Source organism: Macrosteles quadrilineatus, unplaced genomic scaffold (genome assembly GCF_028750875.1).
Source record: "Macrosteles quadrilineatus isolate MER2022 unplaced genomic scaffold, UCM_ALF_1.0 Scaffold_8__2_contigs__length_117827958, whole genome shotgun sequence".
Taxonomy (NCBI): Eukaryota; Metazoa; Arthropoda; class Insecta; order Hemiptera; family Cicadellidae; genus Macrosteles; species Macrosteles quadrilineatus.
This window is the reverse complement of record NW_026542601.1, coordinates 57319171-57330207: the sequence shown is the minus strand read 5'-3', so window position 1 is coordinate 57330207 and position 11037 is coordinate 57319171.

Below are 11037 nucleotides of genomic sequence, written 5' to 3'. Positions count from 1 at the left end.
GATAAATTTGCATTTTGGTAAATTGGGGTTTCAGGTGACTTTTTGATTCTGACTTTGGAACAAGAACTTAAGTATGGGCTAATTATTCACTAACCCCAAGTAATTTGACGATATGCATTCAGTGATTCTAGCATACCCCATAAAAATGTCTTAATTGGTAGTCCCCATAGCCCAGGAAGCTAGTATTCGCCCGCGCAGGGGCGCCAGATTTGTCCGATATTTTATCGCGGCGGCCGCCGGACGTCGTTAGGCCGGCAAGCTGTAATGGCTCGGAAGATGTGACAATGTGAAGCAGTTTCCGCCAGTCGCGCCGCAGGGCCATTGATTATCAACGTGGAAAAATCGCCGATTTGGTGTGCACTGCATACGGGTTGGGGATATTGCAAAAATCTAAATTTGAAAACGGGCAGAGGTTTTTCTTGTAGACACTAAGAGGGAAAAGTCAAGTTTGATTTTCGACCTTATCAACCTACCTAAAATTTTAAGTCAGATGAATATTCTAATCTACCATATAGAGAATCTGTACTCATGGTTTGAAGTGGAATTAAAAATCGTCACTTAACCACGTTACGTTAATAACATCGTTTTTTTTTTTTTTTTTTTTTTTTTTTTTTTTTTTTTTTTACTTGAGAAGTTCAGAAAGGTATATGAGGAAATCACGAAAATTGATGGTGTCGTGAATCACGACATCACGCTCATTAGTACTATAATATCTTCAAATTTTATCAAATTAATAAGCTCAATAGTTACTACATAGAATCAAGGTATGGAGTACGTGACTTTAGCAATTATATAACTATTTCATGTTTGAATGTGTTTTTTAACGAGTCGATCTTGGATACCGTCCTGATCTCTGAGGTAGTTGAATTCATCAATGAAGGATATTTGTCAAAACCTTAAACGGGTTACTATAAGATGGATCGCCCCTATAACATCACACAAACAGTGCTGGTGAGCTGTTTCCTAAGATGCTGTTTATTTTTGTTTTGACATTACCCAAGAGAAAATCAAAGTCTGCTTTGATTCCAACGGACGAAGACACCAATGCATAGGGGCAAACGTATCTGACCTCTATGGAAACCCAGGACTCATATTCGAGAAGGCCTTAGCATCCTACGCAGCTATCACTGGTCCTTGGCGCTATAATTTGTTAGGCTTTTTGAAATTTGAAAAGTGCTTTCTGAGTATTCCGGGAGTTATTATTTTATTTAGTAACCTGCAGCGGGCCTAAACAGTTTAATCCATACAACTAAAATGATTTCCACTGAATCCCAAACTGTTCTTCTGGCCGCTCCTAAGAAAGGTAAGGTACGTAGTCAATTTCGTCCGGGGAAGTCGAAAATCATCGCGACACTGTTTTCAGCCAGCTGGACATTTTGGGTTCAGCCGATCCCCAGATCACTTTTAACGTCTTACATCTTATCGCATATCGTCCTCGCCCTGCTGATCCACAATGACTCAGTTTTGATTAGCGCCGCCGCCGGGGCCGTTCTCAATCAGGACGTTTTAATTGGTCCTTCCCTCCCCCAGTCACCATGACTAGCATGTCCTTTGTCGTCCTCACCGACACTGTTTATACCGCTTAATATACTCTGCTATTATCAATTAATTATGTGGGCTCGCAAGGGTCGAGTAGAACAGTATTAATCTTAGAGTTCGATTTCACAACAGGTTTGATCATTTTCGTTTATATTTTGTAAATGTATAAATTCTGATACTGAAGCACTAAGAATCAAAAGCGTGAGATAAATTTGAACGGGTGGTATGTTTTATCTATGGTAATGACTATTTCATAGCCTAAAAGCAAGGCGTATAAAAAAGACTAATCATATCAATGTTACATGACATATCCTTTAGCTAACAGTTTTTAGTTTCTAACTGTGGTGTATAATGTTTTAGGAGAACCCAAAAAAAGATGTGATGAAGAAACAATTCGGTCTCACAGCCAAAAGGAAGAAATTAAAGAAGGACATTTTCTCGTGGATGTGGTCACAACAGGATGCAAACTAAAGATGCAGAAATTGGAAGAATTTTCTCTGCTGTGGCACTAAGACTGATTCTGTATGCAATGTGATGGTTGATGGAATAGATGGAACAGACTCTCTTAATGACACCAGACACCATACTGTAAAAGGGCTTACAATACTCATCTTAGAAACTTGCGCTATGAATATGAGGAAAACATTGGTTTTTAGATTCCTCTCTATGTTACCTGCAGGGGATGGATGCAAATAATGGATGGATGCTAATGACATGCAAATAAACTATATCATAGTAGTTGATGTGTGATTTTGATATACAGTATTCCTTTTTTACATTTATTTGAACGAGGGTCGGGTTATGGGAACAGGGGTTTATGGGAGGTTTTATTGAGTATAAGATGGGTTTTCTATTTTTTTTTTTACCCTAAAAACATTACATTTTGTAATTTCTAAACTAAACTAAACCATTTTGTAGAGCTTAAAAAAACAAATAATTGTGTACATCCAAGAACTGTTATTTGCCTAATAGTTATGGAGAAAAAAAAATGTAAATTTCAAATTCTTATGTTATTTTTGTGCAGAATAAGTAAACTGTTGTAGTTTGCTTGTTTATGAATATATTTTGATCAAATTTGGAAAGTTTATTATTTTATACTAAACGATTTACATAAAAAAATATTACCTTTCCTGTAGCAGCAAACCTGAGTACTTGTTAATCATAACGGAAAAAAAGTGACATTTTCAGGTGATATTCTATTGAAAATCCAATCAGTCAAATGGAAATTCGCTTAGTCTGCAGGTTTGCTGTGGCGGAGGTATATCATTTTGTTTTTTTTTATGTCCCCAGAGGCCAAAAACACAATCCCTTCAACTTTATATCCATAATATTTATGTTTGTTAAAATACATTAAAATTGGAGCAAAACTTACCCTAATTAAATTTGGTACAAACGTGTAAACCTAGCTTTATTTTGAAACCAGCATGATCATATACCATGGGAACAAAGTTTTATAGAGGTTAAACCCTCAAACAAAAAAAATCTGTTTTCCTTCTAATCCATTTTGTAGAGCTTAAAAAACAAAAAATCGTATGACTAATGAAAACTGGTTTAGTTTTTTGTTTATGGATTTATTTTGATCAAATTTGACATAACTACTTATACCACACGAATACCATTTCAATAAGAAACCCTTCATTTTCTTTCCGCTAGCAGCAAACCTACTTGTTAAAAATGTTGTTTAAATGGGGAATAAATCTGACAAGATTAAGGAAATATGAGTGAAAATCCAATCAGTCAAATGGAAATTCTCCAAGTCTACAGGTTTACTGCGGCAGGGGTATTGGTTTGTTCTAAAGATTTTTGGTATTGTTTGATTTTTTTAAGAATTGTTTCTACTATTTTAAGAATAAATGTTGCTTATTGTATACATTGTGTTGCAAAACTGGGCAATGGCCCTTCTGTCCAATGTCGGAAGTGTTTGAGTTTACAGTTTACAGGTAAGTGTGGTAACCGAGTATACAAACAGCTTGCAACAGTAAAGCACCCTTTCTCCTCCTTCTTCAAGATGACTACAAACTTTAATAAAGTCTTTGACTGCAAATTATTTGTCTGAAGGTTATATGTGTGGTTAAATGATACGGCCAAATCAGTAACAAAGTAGTTGAAGTATTCACAGTAGTCATTGGGGACAAGAGAAAAAATGGAAGAGAACCATTTGTACAATTTATTGAGTATATGAAATTAATTTATTTAAATTATTAATACTGAGAGTAAAATTATTAGTAAAAATAAATTAACAACAAATTTTAAAAATAAGTTAAAAATACAACTTATGAAAGACTTTTAATAATATAGTCTCAAAAATGATGTTTGACTTAGCACACTTTATAAATAAACCAAAAAGATAATACTACATAATTTATAACATAACAGTTCTTTGAGCAAGTTTGTATACAAAACAAGTTTGTATACATAGAAATGTCTAAGGCCCACCGCACAATGGAGCGAGGCGAGGTGCAGGCGGGGAGGACTTTATCATGTCACCGCACATTGAAGCGAGGCGGGGCAGAGGTTTCCTAGCTTTGGCCCTACTGTCGGGAGTAGAAAATTTTTTGGACCTTTAATGATTCTGATTGTGAGTTTAATAATTTCGTTTGACTCTATTCGCTATCCGAAAAACTTAAAAAATGTTTTTGGAAGCGTGATTACGTGAAAAAAAGATTAAGCCATGGAGACGATGTTTTAGCTACTGAACTGCCAGACCGGTCTTTTAGAGAATAATTTAATATGAACAAAAAACAGTAAGATGATATCCATAATTTGATTGAAAGTGGCATTAGTAGAAAGGATGCAAAGCTCAACAAAAATAGCCATCTGAATTAAATCCTCCATTTCTATATCTTTCACTCACAAAACACTAGAAAACCAACGCAGGCGAAAGCGAGGTGCAGAAAAACTGTATTCCAACTACAACACCGCTAAGGCCTGACAGAGGCTTGTCCGGAGGCTGCACGCAGCCTCTGCTCAATGTGCGGTGCTCCATTTAAACACGTATATTACAGAATCAGCCGCGCCTCGCTCCAATGTGCGGCATGCCTTAATGTAAGAAATAAATGTATTCATAAAACTTTTGAACTAAGGGGATTTGTACCAATCTTATAAAGCAAGCTGCTCTACCTCTAAAAAAAAAAAAAAAAAAAAAAAAAAAAAAAATATATATATATATATCTTGATTTTTCCACCAAAAAGCTAAGTAGAAACAAAAACATAAATTGCTGATTGTCATTGAAATAACTGCTTCAGGTTCCTGGATAGGGGTTTGTGTTCATTGTTCAAGTTATCTAATACCAGGTCTTTAAAAAATGTTAACTTCCTCACCCTTCAAGACCCACTCTATATAAAGCAATTACATATTAGTCTAAATACTTTTGTTAGTTAAATAAATGCATAGACAAAAGAATTAAATATAGACAGACAGCAGTGCTACGGTCAGCATATAATTCTGGCTTCCACTGCTAGGAGTGCTGTGTAGTTTAAGGCACACACTGCTGCAGCGTCAAGCGCTAGCAAGCGTTGCCATGACCATCGATGTATAATAACTCCCACATCGATGGCCATGACAAGTTGGTAGTTGGAGCCAAGATTGCCAACTTCTGGAGAATTCCCTGGAGTCCGGGGGTAGGAGTTAATTCCTTTTTTTTTTCTAAGTTTAAAAAATTTCCGGGATTAAAAAAAATGGACTGTTGCGAATGTTGCGATTAAATTACGGGATTTCTGAATGTTGTACTTTACTTATATTAAAAAGTGGGTCTGTCTGATGGTAGCATTTTGTTTGCTATGGAGACGGTGAGTTGACGACGGCAGGGAATCAACAAACACTGGGTATGCTCTAGCGCCACATCGCGGAACCTTCCTTTGACAGCCTTTATTTAATTCTTTAGTCTATGATAAAACAAAAGGAAATAAATTTCCATTAAACATAACTAATCTGTATTTTTGATAGATAACTAATTTATTTTATCGTATGTAAGTGTATAGATTTTAAGTTTTACCGGGCATGTTTCATTTACAAACCATAACTACAATACGAGGGCTGTCCATAAATTAAGTTCTTATTGAGCTCCTGTCTCAGCCAAGAAAGCCAGATGAAGTCTGAGATATAAATGTTGTGTTACCTATCTTATCCTCTACTATCCTAGCCGCTTCAGACCCCTGTGGGATGATTTGATGATTAGTCTGGTAATTGTGATTTAAATTAATGATCCTGGCTGATGAAACAGCTTATCTTAGTCAGTAACAAAGCTACACAGATCATCTTATAACATTCTACACTCATATTTGGGTTAAAATACGCACCTAGATGGTGTCTCCATCTCAATGATTGATAATTTATAATTGTTATTGAGTGAGTGGAGCGAAACTATACTACACTACTGATTTTGTTTTACAAATACTCCTCCTGAACGGCTGAAGCGACCTGCACGAAATTTAGCAGTCATAGTAACCAACCATGGGAAGGTATGAATCCGAAATGGTACAAATCGGACCACGGGGCTTTTCCCTACGTGAATTTAAACTTTTAGAAATGTAACATGGACCTTATGGGTTAATTGGTCGCCATGACATTATTTGAGAGATAACAATAAAAAGGTAAACAAGAGTCGCAACATGTGTTAGTCAACGAATTATCTAAAATAGCACATTAAAAATACTACACAGAGAAAAAGGGAAGAACAATCGGATTAATATCATTGAGCATACAGGAGACTCCCTCTTCTCCGGACATCGGTTTAACCGGACTACACTTAGCGGAAATGACATCTCTTTAACCGGACAATTTTTATCAGCATATCGGACTAGATCGGCAGGAAGTGGCCGGTACTAAAATGACTGTTCTTGTGGGAAAGATTTGGGACCAGTGATCACGTTTCTAAATAAGATTCTCTCCTAAATTTAAGTCAAATACTGTATACAGTTTGCATTTAAACGTTCCGTGTTAAACAGTTTTTGGGGACGTCGGTTTACCCGGAAAACCGTTATCCGGACTGGCCTCGGTCCCGAGGAGTCTGGATAAGAGGGAGTCTACTGTAATTTACTACGAAATAAATTAATAACCAATTAGGGTCACCAGAATTAGGCTGAGTACCATTGACATTAGATACTCCAAATATTCATTCCATTTATGTGAACCAAATCTAGGCCTACCATTGAGTTTGGATACTGCAAGTATACATTCCATTGACGTGAACCAGACGGACCATTCACTTTGGATACTGCAAATAGGCACTCCATTTATGTGAATCAAATGAACCATTGACTTAGGATACTGCAAGTAAACAATTCGTTTACGCGAACCAGAGATGTATCATTGACTTTGAATACTGCAAATAGACATTCCATTTAAGTGAACAAGAAATAAGCCTACCATTGACTTTGGATACTTCAAGTAGATTTTTTAATTTATGTGAAGCAGGTGTACCATATTGCTTCAGGATCCTGCAAGTAGACAACTCATTTACGTGAACCAGTTCCATTAAGTTTGGATACTCTGTAAGTAAACAATTTGTTTGTGTGAACCATTGACTTTAGAACCTGTAAATAGACATTCCATTTAAGTGAACCAGGCGCACCATTGACTTTGGATACTGCAAGTAGACATTTAATTTATAAGAACCAGATGAAACATAGACTTTGGTTCCTGACAATTCATTTACGTGAACACCAGACTTATAATTGACTTTGGCTACTGCAAATAGACATTCCATTTAAGTGAACCAAATATACCATTGACATTGGATACGGCAAGTATATATCTCATTTACGAGAAACAGATGTAGCATTGACTTTAGAAGAGTATTGGACTAATATGCAGCTCCGCTCATTATTGCAAGCAGACAACTGCATTGTACACCTAGTAGTATTTAATTTTTAAACACTGTGAAATAAAATTGTTGCTCTCACAAACTATGACTTACTTTTTATGATGTAGGTAGGAGAGTGTTTTGATGTGGAAAATGTGCTTAAGAAAGTTCACAGAAGGTCGTATATACATTTGCAAAATGGTACCAGCAGCAGGTAGGTAATCATAAGTTTCCTCTGAGATAGTGATTAAATTTGAGTAAACGATTTCAATTAAATTATCAGCGTGTTATAAACTTCCAGGGTTTGTCATTGTCCTATATGGACGATTAGTTCAACAATCTCTCTCTTTAGTCACAACACAATCCACAGCTAAATTCCAATAACTCTGGTGAATATTTTAAACAAAACTGATTAACAGCCGCAGGCGGCCTACACCAATTAAAACATTGTGCAGATATTTCCTCCAAACTCCCTCTACATCTTGCACACATGTTCTACATTAAAACACCTAACTCTATTAAAATCCCTCATCTGACGATGGACTTGTATAGCTGTATAGCTTGTATGTCTGAGACCACAAAAGTCTAATCAGAGATTGTTGACTTATACTTGATGGGAACATGTTAGATTATTATGACGAGACTAATCGTCCCAAAGAGGAGGGACCGGCTAGGATAGTAGTGGATGAAGTAAGGAACACGGTGTTTGTCTCAAATTCAATATAGCTTGCTTGGTGTTACAGGAGCTTAATGGAGACCTTAATGTACGGACAACTCTGGTCGATTGTACCACACAAGTTCATAAACTAAACAAAAGATACTTACATATATTGAACACTGGAAAAAACATATACAGTAGAGTCCCGCAAACACGGCACTCGATAACCCGGCAGTCTGGATAACTCGGCCATCACCTGGCTCAGAAAATTAGTGATTTTTTGAGTCCGAGTTAAACATGGACTCAAGCCAGCTCAAGTCAAATCATTCTCAGCTCGTACAAATGATTTGTTTTACTATATCTGATGACTTAATACTAACTAGTAATATAAATATAAATTAAAGAAGTAGGTACCGTAGGTAGTTAATAAGATTAAAAATTGTATTGTTCTTGTTTTTAACCCTAGTTCCCGATAACCCAGCATTTCACAAACTTGGCACCCTTACAGTCCACATTACGCTGAGTTTGCGGGACTCTACTGTACAAACAAAACACATGTAGAATAGTTTTTAAAATTAAAAGGGTTGTAAAATAACAACTTTGAAAATAAAATTGGAAACTCAGGATCCATAATTTTCTGTATGGCAGCACAAAACTGAGTCTCAAACGATCCCTAGGAGAAAACATTTGTTGACTTATTAGTTAAATGTAATAACTGCAGTTAGACTAGTGGCTAGAAATTCTGTCTTTGAGCCTGATATAAAATCGCTCCAATCACCAATGTTAACTTTACATGTGATAATATTGTAACAATGAGATTCAGAGCCCCCATAAGATGATGTTGACTGATAAATACAGCTAAATGAAATACAAAGTAAAAACCAAGAAAAATACAAGTTAGCTATCACTAAGTAAACTTCATTCAATTACTAATCACATCAGCTACAATATTTATCACATAACTTATACATATTTTCACCTTACTTAATACAAGAAGGACGGAATGTTTAGATTAAGAATTATTTACATTAATTTTCTTTCACTGAATTGTGTTAAGAAAGGTTAAATGCAGAAAGAATCATAAAGTCACCAGGAGAGCATTCACAAAAGACTGATTGCAGAGGACAAGTTAACAAGATGCTAGTAAGCAATTCCTGTGTAATTTAATCAGTAACAAAATACAACTTGTTAAAATTGTAGATACTGATAAATAAAATTATAAAATAGGCCTACTGTAAATGATTACACAACCAACTCTTAAAAAAAATATAAAATAAAAACATTTATTTCAGGAAGAAACTTAACAATCAGGGTGTCCGTGTCCCATTAAAGTCAAATTTCAGGTTTTCTATGTTCAAAATTCAGAATTCCTCCAGCTCAAAACCTGTTGTCCAAATTGAAACATGTCCTAATAAAAAAAATCCTGAAGTTCTGTTCATTCAATTGTGGAATAGTATATTTAATTTCTAGGACCGAAGGTGGCAGTTTCCGGCACACGCTCAAGTTTTTGTGCGAGGCGAAGCCAAACACAGGAAAACCCAATTTCATGTGCTAGGCGAAGCCGAGAACGGAAATAATGGAGCAAGAGCCGGACTTTCGGTTTGAGTTATGAACAATACTTTTCATCACGACTCAAAATTACACAAACACAGAATAACAGACCTCAGTAGTCAGTAATATTACAACTATTTTAGTTCTCAATTGATTTTTTAAACATCATAATAAAATAATACCCCCGCCGCAGCAAACCTGCAGACTAAGCGAATTTCCATTTGCCTGATTGGATTTACACTAAAATGTCTCCTTAAAAATATCACATTTATTCCCTGCTATTTAAATCAAATCAGTTTAACACGTACTTAGGTTTGCTGCAACAGGGAGGGTTAAAGTGTTTTTTTATGTAAAATGTTAATAGTTAGTAAGAAATAAAAACATTTTCCAAATTTGGGCAAAATATGTTAATAAATAAGCAAACTACAACAGTTTACTTATCCTCCATAAGAATAACATGGGAATTTTAAATTTACAATTTTTTGGAATTTTCTCCGTAACTATCAGGCGCATTAAAACGCTTCAATATTCTAAATTATTTGTTTTTTTTTAAGCTCTACAAAATAGTTTGGAATGAAATTGCAAAAATTTAAGTTTTTTGGGTCAAAAATGGGAAAAACCCATTTTTACCCCGTAAAAGCCCCCATAAACCCCCGTTCCCATGGTCCGATCATGCTGGTTTGCGAACTCGTTCGAATAAACGTAGGTTTACAAGTTTGTACCAAATTTCATAAAAATCGGATCATTTTTGCTCGAGTTATCGCGCTAACGGACACATATATATATAAATGAATTTGAACGGATGGTATTTTTGGCCTCTAGGGACCTCAAAACGAAAAAAAAAAATCGGTCCCGGGTCCAGGTCTTACCATGAGTACTACGGTAATAACTTATTCCCTATATGGGAAATTCGCTAAAATCTTCTAAAAGGAAACCTACTTATATTTCTCAATAATTTGTTTTAAACATCAAAATAAAAGAAAATCTTCAAAAGGAAACCTACGTATCAATTAGGCATAACAAAAATTAGAAGTTTATGGTAATGTTTATTGTACAGTTTTCATTGTTGGAGACATTCACTCCTTCGTTTAAAAGTTTTTTCTGAACTTCTTGAATCGTTGAAACGTTTGTAGTGGTTGTGTTTGTTTCATCAACTTTCCTTACTTTTTTCAAGGAGGACATTCTTCATCTTCTGAGTTGGTAAAAACATGATCAATAAAAAAAATCTATTTGGCTGTCTGAAGGTATTTTGTCCAGAACATTTCTATTTGTATTCTCAGCAGCTGTAGAACTCATTGCATGTAAATTTTTAAAGTTTTCTTGATAGTTGTAATTTTCTTCCAATGAAATTTTCTATGTAACTCTGCAACATTAGAGGATTTCCAACCTCCGTGGGATTTAAGGGCAAGTAAATCCCCTTCTCCCTCGACTAGCATGGTGGCTAAGGTACTCCTGAAGGTGTGTCCAGTATAGCGCTCCGGTTCA